The sequence below is a fragment of the Euprymna scolopes genome, chromosome 13 (genome assembly GCF_053919585.1).
Source record: "Euprymna scolopes isolate OS-2025 chromosome 13, ASM5391958v1, whole genome shotgun sequence".
In the NCBI taxonomy this organism is placed as follows: domain Eukaryota; kingdom Metazoa; phylum Mollusca; class Cephalopoda; order Sepiida; family Sepiolidae; genus Euprymna; species Euprymna scolopes.
In genome coordinates this window covers 17,368,226-17,385,905 of record NC_136494.1, presented here as the reverse complement: position 1 = coordinate 17,385,905, position 17,680 = coordinate 17,368,226, and the positions used below count along the sequence as shown (strand labels likewise).

The window sequence follows — 17,680 nt, the reverse complement described above, 5'->3', positions numbered from 1 at the left end:
GAGAGGGGGGCTAAAATGATCAAACTTGCGGAGAACGTTTTGTTTTACGGTTGTTTTAAAATGGAACGGAAATTTTAAATTTTGTTCCGGTACATTTTTATATTACGTCCAACTCAACGTTCACATTCGACATGTGAACTTTTATAGGTTTTCGGGTATGCTGACAAAGGGTGTCTATTCCAAAAGTCGCTCTTAACAGGGGGAGCTTGGGTGGAGTCTGTCTATTCCGAAAGCCGTTCTTATCATGGAGAGGTTGGGGTGTCTATATCTTTCTTAGAACTGCACGCCTGTGGGACTCTGTTCTGTCTGCCTGCTTCCCACCGGACTACAACTTGGATGTCTTCAAGTCCAATGTTAACAAATTCCTAATGAACCGCCACCTTAAGTAAACACTTCATCAAATCTTCACACTAACGTAATGTACTTGCAATAACCCTTATCCCTGAGTGGCTTCCGGGCCTTGATAAGTGGTGATCACTGTGTAAAAAAAAAAAAAAAAAGCGGTACTTAACATAGGGAAATTGGGGATGTCTATTCCGAAAGCCGTTCTTATCATGGGAAGGTTGGGGTGTTTATTCATTGTAAGCATACCCCAAAACATATAAAAGTCGACATTTTCAAACGTGAAAGGTAATTTGGATTAATATTAACAAAAAAAAATACTGAAAAGTCGTACTAAATTAACTTTTTTCGTTTAAAAATTAAATTATTTCGTTTTTATTGATAAAAAAAATTAATTTCATATTTAAAAAAAATCTTTGTTTTATATATAAAAAAGTACGATTGTTGAATGTTATTGTTTCGATTATTTTCGTTTTTTGGAGCAAAATTTAAAAAAAAAGGAGAAAAGATTAAAATGGAACGAAATTTAAATTTTCATTCCATTAAAAAACATAAAAAAAAACAAAAAAACTGTGAAACAGATCATTATCAGCAAGTTCTACAGTAGCAAGGCCGATAGCCATTAGTCGCGTGCTCTCGTGTAATGAATGAATGCGTGAATGTAGAATTGACATGAAATTCTTAAATAAACTAAAATGACCGAAAAATGGGCTGAAATGACTTAAATAAATAAAAAGTAAATGACTTAGAATGACTTTAATGAACTTAAGGATGAATTGAATGACCTTAAGAATGACTTGAATGCTTAAAACATAACTGGAATCCTTCAAAAACAACTTGAATGATCTGGAGAATGACTTGAATCACTTTGAGACTGACTGATTGTAAAGTGGGTGATCATTTTACATTAAATTAATACAGAAAAATGATCCCCCACTTTATATCACAATAAGTACAGCATGTAGTAAGAACAGATACTACACTTTGATTTTGAGCAAAAGGCCAAGCAAAGGTTATTTATTTGCTCCCCTACCGAGTAAATTAGGCACAAGGCCGATTTTTAATGTGAGCAGTGAAGGGGAAATGGGGACCAGTTCCCCGGGGAGTAGGGGAGGTGGATAGTGATAATTGGTATGAAGGGTTGCCCCTACATTGACCAAGGTCTTATATGTGGGGTTTCCCCCACATATGGTCTTTGCTTGCAGTATCTGCCGGAACAGATACTACACTTGATCTTGGCCAAAAGGCTAAGAACAGTATCTATTAAGAACAGACCTTTGATCTTAACCAAAAGTTATCGATTGGAGAAATCTCTTAACCAAAATGGTATCGATTGGAGAAATCTCTCTTAACCAAAAGTGTTACGGACAGATCGACGGACCGACCGACGGACCGACCAACCGACTGATGGAGTGACTTATAAGAGTTGCTTGCACGTGACTAAAAATAACAAAAATATGTTACTGACGGAATGACTTATAGAGTCGCTTGCACGCGACTAAAAATTGTACAACACACCGGTAAGGTTAGGAGAAGAAAACAGTTTTTTCGTGCAGACCTTTCTGGGCTTGCCTGTAATAGAAATGGAAGAACAGTGTTTTATTTATTTTTATTTTATTTTTTTTAAATATTTTTGTTTCTATTTCTTTGGATTTATTTTTGCTTTATTTGTTTTTGTCTTATTTTTGTTTTTGTAAATATCAGATGCTTAAAAGTGAAAGTGAAATGTTGTGTCAGGCTAACCATGACAGACACAAATCTGCGATGACATAAAACAATCGGACATTTCATTAGATTAATTATCAGAATCAATTGCAACGTTTACGCTAATCACATCATTCCATATGGAAATTAATTTCAATGAGAGTAGGGGTTACAGATGTAACATACACCATATCATACGATATAAAAAAATACAATTATTATAATAGCGAGTGATCAAGTAGTAAACGTCTCTTTTGACATACATGTGCGATTGAAGTATTCCTCTGGCCTTTTCAGGTGGTTAACCGCGACGGGATATGAATTCTGAGTGTCTTAACTATATCTTTTGGCCTTCGGGACAAGATCAAAGTGTAGTATCTGCCCCCGGGCAACGTAGTCATGATCAAAGTGTAGTATCTGACATTTTCTTGGCCCTCGGGACAAGATCAAAGTGTAGTATCTGTTCCGGCAGATGCTGCACTTAAGATAATTTGTACCAGTCAATGGAGGGGAAACCCTCTATACTGGGACAATTATTATTTTTGGTAACCAGAGTGCCCCCTTTTTGCCTACTTTTAGGGGAGCTGGTTTTTACCTCACATTAAAAACGGCCTTGTGCCTAATTTGCTCAGTGGGGGAGCAAATAAACACCATCTGTTCTCTGATACATACACAGCGATAGGCAGTGTTGTTCTGGCGACACATTCTCGTGCCCGGCGAGCTTATTGGGTAGCGTTCTGTCCGCACCCTCACTTGGTCTGTCTTTCTCTGCTCTCCCCCCTCACGGGGGGATCCGAGCTGATAATTTACGACCTTCCCGCGAGGGAGGGTCGGAAACACTTTCTCTCTTCCCTCCACTAACTTCCCACTCCCTCTCTCAGTTCTATCTCCCCTCTTGCCGCCTTTGGCGCCACTTCTTTTTGGCGCCAAAGTCGGCTCCCACTTTGGACGCCGACTCCACGTCACTCATTTTGGTGAATTATACAGGGAAGAGAGAGCTTTTTTCAAAAATGGACACCCCCAGCCCGGGGACCACCAATACCGATACCCCCAGCCAGGGGGCTACCACAAGAAAAACTGCTCCCCAAGAGGACGACTCCCCAACAGGGGAAGCAAAAAGCAACGGGGCATACCGCCCGGACACTAAACCGAAGGACGCCCCCCAGAAGGGAGAAAACTCACCAGCAGCTCCCCAAGAGGGCGACTCCCCACAAAGGGGAGAAAAAACAATGTTGGACGGGGCATCCCGTTCCGACAACAAAAATCAAGAGGCAGTAGCCCCAAAGGACGATAAGGGAGACAGTGCTCCCCAAGAGGGCGACTCCCCACAAAGGGGAGAAAAACAATGTTGGACAGGGCATCCCGCTCTGACAACAAAAATCAAGAGGCAGTAGCCCCAAAGGACGATAAGAGAGATAGTGCTCCCCAGGAGGGCTACTGCCCCAAAAGGGGAGCAAATCAAGAAAACGAGGGGGCATACAGCCTAGACCTCCCCAAAACAAAAGGGGCAAAAGCTCCCAAGGACAATAAAGAGGACAATGCTCCCCAGGAGGCCGACTCCCCAAAAAGGGAAGTATTTCCTGGAAGAAGTATAGAGCAGGGAGAGTCGGTCCCAAAGGAAAGCGGAAAGGGAAATGCCCCTCAAAATAGCAACCCTTCCGCCAAGGAACAGCAAAAACAGTCCAACCTCACCAAAGATCCAACACCAACAAGAGGGTCGGCATGGGGGAAGACTGTAGAGAAGCAACTGTCCCCTCAAGAGTATAGAGACTTGTACTTGACCAAGTACAGACAATACATAGAGGGGGCAGAAATTAAACCAGTGGCAGGCGCTTGGGAGGCAATCGAAGACAGAGTGCTCTCCCTCATCATCTCGGATATGCCGGAAAACCGCCTCCTAGGGATGGAAAAGGAAGACATGGCAGGGCTCCTACACAAGCTAAACATCCCGGTATTATACCTGTACCAGAGGAGCTACGCCATGTGGGACATCCTCCTACCCACCAAGGAAGATGCGGAGAGACTCTCCCTACAGGAAATTAAGTATAGGAGAATAAATCTAAAGCCCGAATACCAGGGCAGGACAAGGACCCGGGTGCAGGTATTCAATGTACCTATGCAAATATCAGCAGAAATCCTGGGATCCTTCTTCACACAGTTCGGCGAGGTGGAAAAAATAACCCCAGTGCGGTCGAAAACCGGCATGCACTTGGGCAGCTACACTGTGGCCATGAGGCTAAAGAAAGAAGGCTTCCAGGCGATACCAGCACAGCTGACATTTAAGGAGGCAACTATGACAGTAGTAGTGGAGGGGCGTCGTCCGCACTGCTGGTTCTGCCAAAAACAGGGTCACATGGCCAAGAGCTGCCCTCAAAGGTCAACTCCTACTCAAGTGACACTAAAGGCGGTCCCAACCTCTGAGACAGCACCAGTGTCCAAACAGGCTGTCACAACTCCTGCAACCGGAGCACCAACCCCAGCACCGAGGAAACCCAAAACTGTGCAGGAGGCCAAAGGGGAGGAATGGATCACGGTAATGAGGCGGAAACGGAAGCCCACAATCCCATCTGCCACCGTCCCACAACCAACCCAACAACTGAGGCAGCAACAACAACAGCAACCTCCACAACAGCCGCAGCAACAGCCATGGCAGCAGACACAGCAGCAGCAGCCAAACCAGCCGTTGAACCAGCCGCAGCAACAACATCAATTGCCGCGGCCAATGCCACAACCAATGCCACGAAAACAGCGGCAACAACAAAAACAGCAGCAGCAGCAACAGCCAGAACAGCAGCAGCAGCAACAAAAACGGCTGCAGCAACCAGAAAAGCAACAGCATCAACCGGAGAAACAACAATTAGAGGAGCAGCAACAACCAACGGTCCCCACACCAATTGAGACGGGGATCAAGCGAAGAAAACACTGCTCCTCTGAGGATGAATCTGCTAGTGAGAGGGAGAGGAACTCAACCTCACCACTCCCCGGTTCATTCAAAAGAATAAAAAAGAAAAGGAAAGGGGAAGAAAAGGCAGCCCCCACTCCCTGTGAGCATACACCACCTCTAACAACAACACAACCCACTTCCACCCCCATACCACATACTGCACCAACACTAGACACCGCACTAACACCAACACCAACATCAGACACCGCACCAACACCAGACACTGCACCAACACCAGAAACTGCACCAACACCAACACCAGACACCGCACCAACACCAGACACCGCACCAACACCAACACCAGACACCACACAGACACTCGTCCCCACACCAATGCAAATTGAGCCGCCATCCCAGAAAGAAAAGAATGAACCCGGGAGGGAGAGAGACCCTTCAGATTCTCCCACTTACGGACTCACTCCAACAGGGACTCTCGCCCTCGAAACGAGAGAGGAACTTTGTTTTGTAGACCTCCTGTCTGTGGCAATGGGCTTACCACACCGGCAGAGAAAAAATTTAAAACCTCTGCTGGACTTCCAACAGATAGGGGGAAAAGATGTTAATGTCCCCTCTAATTTCCCGGACGCCCCAAGGCTAACAACTTTCGTCAGGCTTCCTGAGGCCTGCAAAACCAACGTGTGGACAATGCTGGAAGCCGCTGAAGGGGCTGGTCCGGGATTTGAACTGATTAGGAAAAATGACCCTTCCCTTGAGGAACTCGCAAAACAATGCAAGGGAAGGGTCCCAGTGTTGGTCCATCCGTCACTCTATAGGGCCCTTAAATTGACTTACCCTTTGGATGTCGGCGGCATTGTGAGAGAAGGTCAGGACATGAAAAACCTGACCACCTTGAGCATTGCACACAACGTCGGTGTCCTTTCCCCGGCTGACTTCGGAGCTGAGTGTAACACACCTTAAGGTAGGTACCATGGCTTTGAATTTGGCTAGTCTGAATGCGAGGGGCTTGAGATCATCGGGCCGGGCGGCTCGCCTCCGGCACGACCTCTTGTCCCTGGGAGTGGATGTTGCTGCGATTCAGGAGACGCATTTCGTTTCCTCTGTGGACTGTCAGGTGCTGGCCCGAGACTTTGAGGTTTTCTCAGCATATGGCAGCCCGCGGGGGAAGGGAGTTTCCGTGCTGGTTAAACGTACCCTGTCGGCGACGGTCGACGTTGTCCATAGAGATGCGGTGGGTAGGCTGGTTGTGGCCGATGTTGCCGTAAAAGATTCTGTGTTTCAGGTGATTGCGGTTCATGCGCCCAGCACCGCTTGTGAGAGGGTCTCATTCTTCAGTCAGCTTGACGCGTTTGTAGATTGTCGGAAGCGGGTAGTGCTAATGGGGGATTGGAATTCCATCTTAGACCCCGACATAGATAAGGTAGGAGGCGGAGCTATAGGATCGGAGAGGTGCGAGTCCAGCCTGGCTGATCTGATGGCTAGATGCGGTCTGGTCGACAGGTTTCGGTTCGAGCATCCGGGGCGGGAGATGTGGACGTGGACCAATAGTGTTTCCTCCTATCCAAATACCTATTTGGACAGGATGTTAGTTAGGAGAGGCGAAGTAGACTTCTTATCTTGTCCCACGTTCACTTGGCTAGGCCAGACGGACCATAAATTAGTTATGGCCCGGCTGAAGCTAGGAAATAGGCCTAAGTTAGCGGGGTACTGGAAGTTAAACACCTCCCTTCTGGAGATACAAGACTTCCAAGATCAGTTAAGAGAATTGATTAAAAAGGCACTAGTGGGGGCGGTTACCGGGAGTAAGTGGTGGTTAGGTCTCAAAGCCAAGATCAGAAGCTTCTCCGTCAAGTATGCCCAGCGCCTCGCACTAGATAAGGCCAAGACGAAGAAGAAGCTAGAGCAGAAACTAGCCCAGGCTACGGGGGAGGGTGATAGGGTTAGTCAGGAACTAGCTAAGCAGGACCTTCTACGCGAGACTAGCGAGCGTTACGAAGGCCAAGTAGTTAGAGCTAGGCTTAGAAAGATAGGCAACGAAGCAGTCAATTCTGATGCAGACGTGCGCCGTGAGGTTTCTAGGCATGGCTCGGACAAATACATTGCAAAAATCAAACATCCGAATGGACGCACCCTGGAATCGACTCGGGAGATCTGCGAGGGGTTTCGAGAACATTTCGAGGAGCGTTTTACGCAGCAGCACGATCTTCCGGTCCTTGAGTTTAGCGACTATTTGGCCGACTCTCCCCGCCTCGAGGCGGCTAGAGCGGCTAGTTGTGAGGGCCGGGTGACGGAGCGGGAGGTCTTTACTGCGCTGAAGCAGGTCAGCTGTGACAGATCGCCAGGACTTGATGGTCTGCCATACGAACTGTACTTGAGGCTGTCGCCCATGTTTCTGCCTCTTCTGACGGATATGTTCAACCATTGGTTTGCTCAGGGATCCATCCCAGGGCAGGTGACCAAGGGAGTGATCACATTGCTGAAGAAAGGTGACGGGCATGGAGGGGAAGAGTTAGACGACTACAGGCCCATAACTCTGCTAAACACAGAGTTGAAGATTTTGGCCAAGGTCCTGTCGAATCGGCTGCAGGTTGTTATCGACGAGTTGGTTGAACCGGAACAGAACTACGCTGTGAAGGGGAGATCGATTCAGAACAACTTGCACCTGATCCGCACGATCCTAGAGGGGGGAATAGATGACGACACGGAAGCCGCGCTGATAAACTTAGATCAGTCCAAAGCTTTCGATAGGGTCGACCATCGTTTCCTGGCATCTGTCTTAGAGGCCGCCGGTTTTAAACCGGACTTTTGCAAGTGGATCTCCATAATGTATCGACAGCCCATGGCTGTCGTGCAAGTGAACGGAAAGCGCTCGAAACCCTTTGTTATCTCTCGGTCGGTTCGTCAGGGTTGTCCGCTGTCGCCCCTGCTTTATGTCCTGGCTTTGGAGCCTCTTCTCCGCAAGCTGAGACATGGGGAGGCAAATTCGGCCCTGCGCGGAATGGCTCTGCCTGGCGGCTCAGCTGCCAAGGTATCCGCGTTCGCTGATGATGTCACGATCTTCGCGTCGGGCTTCAGAGACATTGAGGTCGTGTCGGAGGCACTCACACAGTACGAAAGAATCACAGGGGCCAAGATAAACCGCAACAAGTCGGTAGGACTGCGGTTGGGCGCATGGAGTGGCAACGCAAACCTCCCTGCGCCCTTCAGCTGGACAGATGGCCCGGTCCGGATCCTCGGCGTGTGGTTCGGACCGGGTCTCCAGCTTGACAAGAATTGGTTGGAGGTACGGTCAAAGGTGGAGGCTGCAGTCAATTCGTGGCTTCCTAGGAAACTTTCCTTAAAGGGTAGAGCTGAGGCGTGCGCCACTTACGTCTTTCCTCTCATCCTTTACCGACTGGCCGTACTTCCCCTGCCTGCACAACACCTAAAAGCTCTTGTCGAACTCTTGTCCTCGCTCCTTTGGGACAGAGGAAGACACTGGGTGAGCAGACAGGTCTGTATTCAACGTCCGTGTGAGGGAGGCTTGGGAATGCCGGACTTGAAGTGTCATCGAGATGCTGAGAGGATGGCCTTCCTGAGCCACTATATGCAGGAGGACCAACCATGGCACCCCGTGGTTACTGCCGCCTTCCCCGACCTCGTTCTCGACCCTTCCATCGAGAGCCGTCGCAGGCCGCGGGGAGAATCTGCCTACATGAAAGAGTGCCGAGCCGCGCTAAAACGACTACCAAGGTCCAGTGACCTTGTGACTGCTACCCGTAGGGAACTCCACAGGGATCTAGTGAAGGGGGCCGCTGACGACCCGCTATGCGCGCGTTTGGGGTGGCAGCAGAGTGAGATCCGCTCCGCGTGGAGCTGGGCGCCAGGTTCGAGTCATCTGAACAATTTGGAGTTCTCTCTGACCTGGCGATTGGCCCGAAATGCACTTCCACTCAACAACATACAATGCAGTTCTGGGTTTTTGGAGTTGCCTGATTGTCCCCGTTGTGGGACAACAGCCGTGGAAACTACGGATCACGCTTTCTTCGATTGCCGCGAACTCCGCCAGTACTGGTCGTATGTCAGTGGGGTGACGGCTTGCATCGATCCTGAGCATCCTCGCCCAATTACTGTATCCAATGTTGTGGACAACGTGAGGCCGCCGTGGGACCGGGAAAGACAAATGGTCTACGTTACGATCCTGGCCGTGGCGAGAATGGTGATTTGGACGTCGCGTCTGCAAGGTTGCCGGGGGGTGTTGTCTTTTTCTGATCAAGATCTGATCGCTTTCTTTAAACATCAACTACGGGTGAAGATCAGATGTGATAGAAGAAGGCTGCATCGCGCGGCATTTGACAGAAGATGGATACATGTGGCAAGTCTGTGTGTACGAAGAGGAGCCACATTTGAATACGTGTTCCCCGCCTAGGTGTGGAACGCGCAGTTCTGTAAAGTAAAATTAAACAAGTAGTCTCTCAGCTAGCTGAGTGTGTGTTCCATCCCTCCCCGATTAGGAAGCCTCCAAGATCCCCATCCCCTCTTACCTGCAATTTTTTGTTCTCACCCCTTCCTCTAAATTTTACCCATCTTGGAGAAAAAGAAATACAAACTAACCTCCATCCCTTACCCCAAAAAATTTTCTTTTCTCCATTCACCCCCATCTAGAGGGCATCCCCACCTAGAGACTGACCCGCAGAAGCGAGGTTCCTTTTACAAACCTAGTGGAACGGGCAGTCTATCAATTAGACGGGGTTGGGAGGGTCCTACTAATCACCTTTTGTTTTTTCTTCCCCCGCCCTCGACACAAATGAATTATTGTTACCATTTTATTGTTATCTTTTTTGTTTTTACACGTCAATAAAAAATGTTTTAAAAATTGGGAGTTACTAGGACGTCCCCCAATACGAAAGGGTGAATGCGGTATTATGGTGAAAGAAGATACTAGCTGGGAGAAACTTTTGACTTTGTTTAGTTCTGGAGTGACAAGGATGACCAACGACCCCCAAAATCCCCCCTTTTGAGTTGGCCATGTGCCTAAGTTTTTTGTTCATCGTTGTTTTTTTTTTCTGTATTTTTTTAACATGAATAAAAGATTTAATATCTCAAAGTGTAGTATCTGTTCCGGCAGATGCTGCACTTAAGATAATTTGTACCAGTCAATGGAGGGGAAACCCTCTATACTGGGACAATTATTATTTTTGGTAACCAGAGTGCCCCCTTTTTGCCTACTTTTAGGGGAGCTGGTTTTTACCTCACATTAAAAACGGCCTTGTGCCTAATTTGCTCAGTGGGGAGCAAATAAATACCATCTGTTCCGGCAGATACTGCAAGCAAAGACCATATGTGGGGGCGACCCCACATATAAGACCTTGGTCAACCCTTCATACCAATTGTCACTATCCAGCTCCTCTACTCCCCGGGGAGCTGGTCCCCATTTCCCCTTCACTCCTCACATTAAAAATCGGCCTTGTGCCTAATTTGCTCGGTGGGGGAGCAAATAAACACCATCTGTTCTTCAGATGCTGCACTTCTATTTCTTGTTCTCTTTCGGTGGAGGAGAAATCCTTCACGACTGAGACAATTTTTATTTTTGTACCTTTTCTCCACGTTAAAAAACGACCCTGGTGTCTAACTCTGTCCCGTGGGGAGGCATAGTAAATAGGTATATCTTCAGTAATTACTTTGGGGTCTGTGGCGCAGCGGATAGAGGCATTGAGTCTCTGTGGTTCCAGGTGAGCATTGTCTGAAGATAGTTTCAATTTTACCTAAAACAGGTCAGAGCATTCTTGGTTTTGTCAGTGAAAATATAACACATTTCTGTTAGTCAACCGTATTTATTTCCTTTCCACCTTTGAGAGATGTGACACAAGACCGAAACGTAAGAATAAAAAGGCCAACGCATTAGAGATAGTGCAGTTTAGCCTCCCCAAAATGCCCAAGTACCCCTATCGCCATTTCTCGATGAGGGAATTTCAAGCAATTAGCTGATAAATATACTTCTTCTCAAAATGAGAAGGTAACACCTGGAGGGGTAGAACTTCTAGGACTAACCAGAAAAATATTATGGCTGCAGCATTCTATTCTGTAATGCAGATTGTCAATGACGTATCTTCGACTGAAATTGAATGCCTAAAGCACTCAGTAATTGCTTTTCTCCCAATTGAGAAGATCTGGAACAAGAAAAGGGGAAATAAGGTGATACACCCTAGTCTCTTAAAATTGCATGAGCAGCCCCGTCAGCATTTTGCAGTGAAGGCTCCTCAAGCAGTTATCATCTTTCTCTTTCCCAAAGAGGGAAGGCTATGCCTGGGTGAGTGGACCTCCTAAGAATACCAATAACTAATATCACAGCCCGACAGATAAAATGGTCTAGTCTATGTTGGATTGATTACCGTAGACGTTTCTTTAACTAGTATATAACGGGTCAGTAAGTCGCTGTGCTCTCCGATTCAGTATTTGACTCCTTTCTACTTGAGATGATTGGTCACAAGGCTTGAAGATGAGATAGAATAAAAGTTGATATTCGACTCGTATTTATTTATTTTTGTCACGGCAGGAAAGCGTGACACAAGGTCAGAAGGAGGAGTACTCTGACCTTTTAAAAGTTTCATGGGTAGCCCCGTTGGTATTCCCCAGTGGGGGTGCCTCACGCAATAAGCAATACGTTTACTCCACTTTAACGAGATAAGGCAAGGTCTTGAAAAGTGGATCTTCTAGGACGATCCAGGAATAATACCTCTGCCCGACAGATACAAAACCACCGAAGTAGCTCAGTTCTCGTTGGACTGGTCCGTGAGAACAAATCTTCTACTTGTTTTTCACTGTTCGAGATCTCTGAACAACTGAAGTTGACTTCTTGAAGTAATATATACGTGTTTGTATTATTTGGATTCTTCAGACTATTGCTCTCATTTTGAGTATTATTTTCACAATGTATCAGTCGATATAACCTCCGGCTTTCTTCAGGTGTATCTTGAACTCGGGAATCTGCTCGGAATTTCGAATGGAACTCTATTTAATTCATCGGGTAGCATGCTCTCATTCCGTCAACCATGACTGAATAGAAGTCCTAACTACTTTGCAATTGTACTTGAGCTAGGGTTATAATCAGGATTCGGTTCTGGGGTTCGGGAAGGAGCGAGTCACTCTCTCGACAACAGCACGTTTCTGCCCTCTTCTTTTCCAATCGACCACTCCTGGCCTCTCGCCACCAATGTCACACCACACAATCTGAACGTCAGCAATGCAAAATTCTTTTCAAGAGAAGATGTTCACGACTTTTTTCTCTCTGCTCCCCCAGGGAATGCTCCCCTGCTTTTATATCCTCCTATCTAGAAAAAAAGGAAGAGTCAGGAAAAAAATAGCTTCTCCCATCATGCTCTGCCTTCCAAAGATGCCCTTCGCGTATACAAATGCGCTGGCCATCCTTTCCTTCTTCTTTCCCAAAGAGCGATGCAGATACGCCCGGTACGTTTCTTTTTTTTTTAATTCTTTTCTAACGATATACCCCACAATAACCCGCAGTGAGGATTGAACCTTCAGCCGCTAGAAGAGTTCAACGTTGCAATTTAATAGTACTAAATACTTTATTCACTACGTTATAGGTTCTCGCAAGGGTTAGTACCACAACATTAAGTAGTCAAACATTTCAGTGGAGTGTTTTATGCTTAATCGAATCCGTTTATTTGAAGAAAAGATAGATATTTTCCACTTATACTACCCCTACTAAGTAGACAACGATTCCTTTCGTATGTCTTTTAGCCTATGAGTACTTGTAGACAAATATGTAACTCCCGTCTTAACTCTAATTAAACTGAACATGAGTTAATCAACGTATGTTTCCAGACAGTGTTTTACTATATATTTATACTTGCTGTATATACCCAGCGTTGCCCGAAACCATAAATACCGACGAGAATAGCAGTCTGGGCTATTATATATATATATATATTATATATATAATCTCAAATCCGTTGCCAAGGTCGCTGGAAAAATGGTTGGATCCTTCTATCGATCCAGTTGATATCTATCTGCTGATTTAATTCTTTACATATATAAGAACCAGGTACATCCAAGGATAGAGTATTGTTGCCACATCTTAGCAGGAGTTACTACGATGACTTTATTCTGCCTTGACAGAGTTCAAAATAGACTTTGTAGACTAGAGAGGGATGCTCTTTTCCCTTCCCTACAACCTCTTTCTCACAGAAGAGACATTGCGAGCCTGTCTCTGCTTTATCGTTATTTTCATGGCAAGTACTCGTCTGGGCTTCAATCTATAGTCCCCCCTCGCTAAACTTTCACAAGAAACACTCGTCTAGCTCAAAACACTATCAATAATTCCCCCCACTCTTTATCTGTGCCTAAACCTAAACGTAGATTCCATGGACAAAGTTTCTTCCTTAGAACTGCACACCTGTGAAACTCTCTTCCGTTTGCCTTCGTTCCAACTGACTACGATATGGCCGTCGTCAAGTCCAATGTAAACAAGTTCTTGTTGAGCCGTTACTCTTAAGTAATCCAATTGACCAAATTTACACTCCTAACGATTACTACGATATTGTTCCATTAACTACTGTACACTCTTTAACCCTTATTCTCGAGTGGTCTCTGGGCCTTCATAAGTGGAGACGCCTTTGTATAATCGTCTGATCGTTTAAGATAAAATTCAAGCAAGCAAGCCCGGACGGTCCACAGAGTAATATATATATATATATATATATATATATATATATATATGAACATGGTATCGATTGGAGAAATCTCTCTTTCTCTTGAGCGCGATTCCATTTGCTATTTTCTCTGGGGAATTCATAGAAAGTTATCCTACCTTCAGATCGAAGAACCGGATTTTTTTCTCCTTCTCTGTATAATACAAACTATTCTCTCTTCCAACCCAAAACGAACGACCCTCGATGTGCCAAATGATGACCTGCATAACCTTTTAAAAAGGTTATGACCCATTAATGCAGGACACGAACGGATACTGTGAAACTGTGTCCATTTAGTCATCGATGGAAATATCATTTCGATCTCGGATATATAAAAGCACGACAGACCAACGAAAATGCTATTCCAAACTTTAGAGTGACACATCAAACAACGTGAATGGTTTATTATAATGGTGCTTAGTCGCTTCTACAATAAAATCCGCGCTTCTAATTTTTACATTTTATATTAAAGTATTATTTTAAAAGTAACCGTATCAGACCAACAGAAATGCTAATTAAACTTTACGCGTGTCAGACCAAAGAAAATGCTATTTCAAAATTGCGTGTGTCAGACCAAAGAAAATGCTATTTCAAATTTACGCGTTTCAGACCAAAGAAAATACTATTTCAAATTTACGCGTGTCAGACCAAACAAAATGCTATTTCAAATTTACGTGTGTCAGACCAAAGAAAATGCTATTTCAAATTTACGCGTTTCAGACCAAAGGAAATACTAATTCAAATCTGCGCGTGTCAAACCCCCCCAAAAACTATTACAAATTTAAGCGCGACATATCAACGAAAATACTATTTCAAACTTTAGCGTTTCAAGCCAGTAAACATAATTGGTTTCTCATAAAGATGCCTAATCACGTCTATAATAACATGCGTCCTTCCAATCTGCACATTTCTTTTTTTTTTATTATAGTGTTATTTCAAACTTAAGCTTGACAGGTCAACAAAATGCCGTTTTAAACTTTACCTTTAAAGACCAATGGACATGCTGTTTCAAACTTAAGCTTTACAGACTTACGAAATTGCTACTTCAACCTTAAGCATGACAAACCAACAAAACAAAAATGCTATTTAAAACTTATGCAATGTTGACTAGCTAACAGCCCGAGCCCGGTATAAAGATTTATGGACGCATCAGTAACAACATGCGTCCATTGAATCCACATGTTTAAGACTGAAAGTTATATTTACAATGTAAGCCTGAGGGATTGAATGAGAGAGCCTATTACGGATATTTTTGGACGTATCTAAAGATGCTATTTCAAACTGAGGCATGACTGACCAGTCAACTGACATGGTTAAAGTCTCTTATAGAAATGTAAGGGAGTAGATACAAAAAATAAAATAAAATAAATATAAAACAACAACAAAAATTGTCCCCATTTTCAAGAAGGAAGCCTCTTACGAATCACAACCAGTCTGGAACTCTGTAGGTTTCACTCAGAAAAAGAATGGCTGGCAGTCACTTGATGCTATTGAGTTCCTATTTGGAAATCGGAATTCTTGAGACACAAAAGCGCGCAGTTTTTCGTTCGGGAGTGGGGGTACTTAGACAACCTAAAAAAGCGGATTTTTTTTTTTACTTGGCCGTGCAAATGCTGACGGTCGGTCGATGCAATAAATAGCCATAAATATGACCTCGCCTTATGAGGATCGGATTTTTTAGAGCAGCATTTGGAAAACTTTCCAGAGACACATTCTGTCTCATGTATCATAAGTTACTAAACTATCTTTTTTTTGTTTTTAAATCTGTTTAGCTGTTGATTTTTCTGCAAGTTTAAGGAGAGAAAATGGCAGAAGATGCCTTTCTATCTATTAGCTTACGAAAATGTACTTATTCTTCATATAACAACGCGCACATTGTATAAAGCAAAGATATAACATTCACTGCATGAATAAGTTGCTTTATATTTTTCCATAACGATTCCTAAATAAAAAAATAACATACGCACACGCACACACACACACACATACACACACACGCACACACACATATATATTCTCTCACGTTCTGAAATATATATAATTATTTCCCCAGCCAGAAAACGACGTGGCTCACAAGAGTATTGACAGCTAACAAATCTAAAAGTTTAAAACACGAGTTTCGCTCTCATTTGGCCTCATCAGTTAGATGTGCATAACTGATGAACCCAAATAAGGGCGAAACTAGAGTCTTGGACTTCCGGTTTGTTGGCTGTCATGGCTCTTGCGAGCTGCGGTGTTGTCTGGCTGTGGAACTATATACTAGCTGGTCGCCTGGCGTTGCCCGGTCATACAATACGCTTAAACATGATATTTTAATTTATGCAGATTGCGTATGTATTATCGTATATTACGAGGAATAATTTGCCCAGTGGACTATGAGGAAGGAAATCACACCCACCCACACAGTTATATATATATATATATATATATATATATATATATATATATATATATAACTGTGTATTTCAAAAGGCATAATGATCGGTTAATTAGTTCAGGCATGAATCCTCTAATACAAATATATAAACATATACTGAATTATATATATATATATATATATATATATATATATATATATATAATTATTTTAATTATTTTACTATAATACTTATTAAATACCTACAGGCACTAATGTTTCGTCTTTTCCGAAATCATGAATGCAGGGTGTCACGATTAACACCGGTTGATAGATTCGAACTCAGCAAAAGAATTCATCTCTGGCTTCATTAGCAAGAACTTAATCCATTCGGCCACCGTTAACCGTGAGAAATTCTGTGTACAAATATAAACATTTATTTGTACATGCGTTTTTATCGTCTCTCAGCGATCTAATCATTATATGATGATCTGCGCATAAGAGCTAAATTGACCGATTTTTTTATTTCAACTGAAAGTGCTCAACGGTAAGAAACGAGTTTCTTAAAGGGGCTGACATAATTATTTTACTATAATAATTATCAAATACCTACAGACACTAGTGTTTCGTCCTTTTGGGAATCATCAGTGCTTTTTTCGAAACTCGGCGAAATAAGGTATGTCTTGTTTATTTGTACTCCTTGTTGGATAATTAACATTTTGTATGCCTTCCTTATAGTTTTATAAAGTTTTTTTTTATTTTGAAATTTTAATAAATTTTCAATAATAAGATTTTGCTAATATATATATGTATACACATACACACACAAGGACGTTTATAAAATCCGTGCGACTTAGAAAATAAAATATGCATTTGTGATAATAAAAAATTGTAAAGGGATTAGACAAGAATAAATCTATATTTTATAAGGTTTTACTTGGATTTTATTTTAGTTTCCACATGTCCTTCATCATTAGCACAGCAATAGTAGTTTTCAGTTCAGCCAACCAAAGAACACAGTTTAATTTTTTCTCAGCCATCGATCAAATATATTGTGAAAAACAAAAAAAAAAACAGCAAATATTTTTTACTTATTTAAAAATTACTAAAAAATTTTGTGGTGAAAAATTATTCAATTTCACTTCACTTAAAACTCTAGTTACTTCTTGGCCTTCGGGCCAAGATCAAAGTGTAGTATCTGTTCTGATGCTGCTCTTCAATTTCTTTGTTCTCGGTTAGTGGCTAGTTGCAAAAGCTTCTGTTCGTGTTCGGAATTGTTAATATCCTAAAGCGCGAGGCTTTCGGCGTACCTCTTGACGCCTCTCTTAAGCTGTTCTATTAATTGGTATTTTTGACTTAACCAGCCAATCATATTCTTGTAAAGAGGAACCCGGATGTGCTCGATTTAGCACATTAGCACCACTGATAATGGCTTCTACCGTACATAGTAAGTTTCAAATCTAAAGCACGCTTCCTTTATATTCAACCATATAGAATATTGCCTAACATGGCGACTCCTAATCTCTTTTCCAGAAGTTTACCATTCTCTATTCAAAGAGGAATAACTAAATGGTACCCTTAGCAATTGTTATTCTCTCTTATTCCAACCCTGTATAGAGAGACTAAAGACACTCGAGAATGTTGTCGAATTGGTATTTCAATCTTGTTACTGGTGATTTGTTACCA

The 17,680-nt window shown here is 43.5% G+C and overlaps 1 protein-coding gene and 2 pseudogenes across 2 annotated transcripts in view; 2 read left to right on the top strand and 1 right to left on the bottom strand.

Moving 5' to 3' along the window:
* The window catches only part of LOC145291945 (uncharacterized), a 1,383,621-nt gene that overhangs the window by 88,029 nt on the left and 1,277,912 nt on the right, over positions 1 to 17,680 (top strand). The window lies entirely within an intron of this gene.
* On the bottom strand, positions 1,478 to 1,602 carry LOC145292598 (U2 spliceosomal RNA; annotated as a pseudogene).
* On the top strand, positions 17,153 to 17,297 carry LOC145292582 (U2 spliceosomal RNA; annotated as a pseudogene).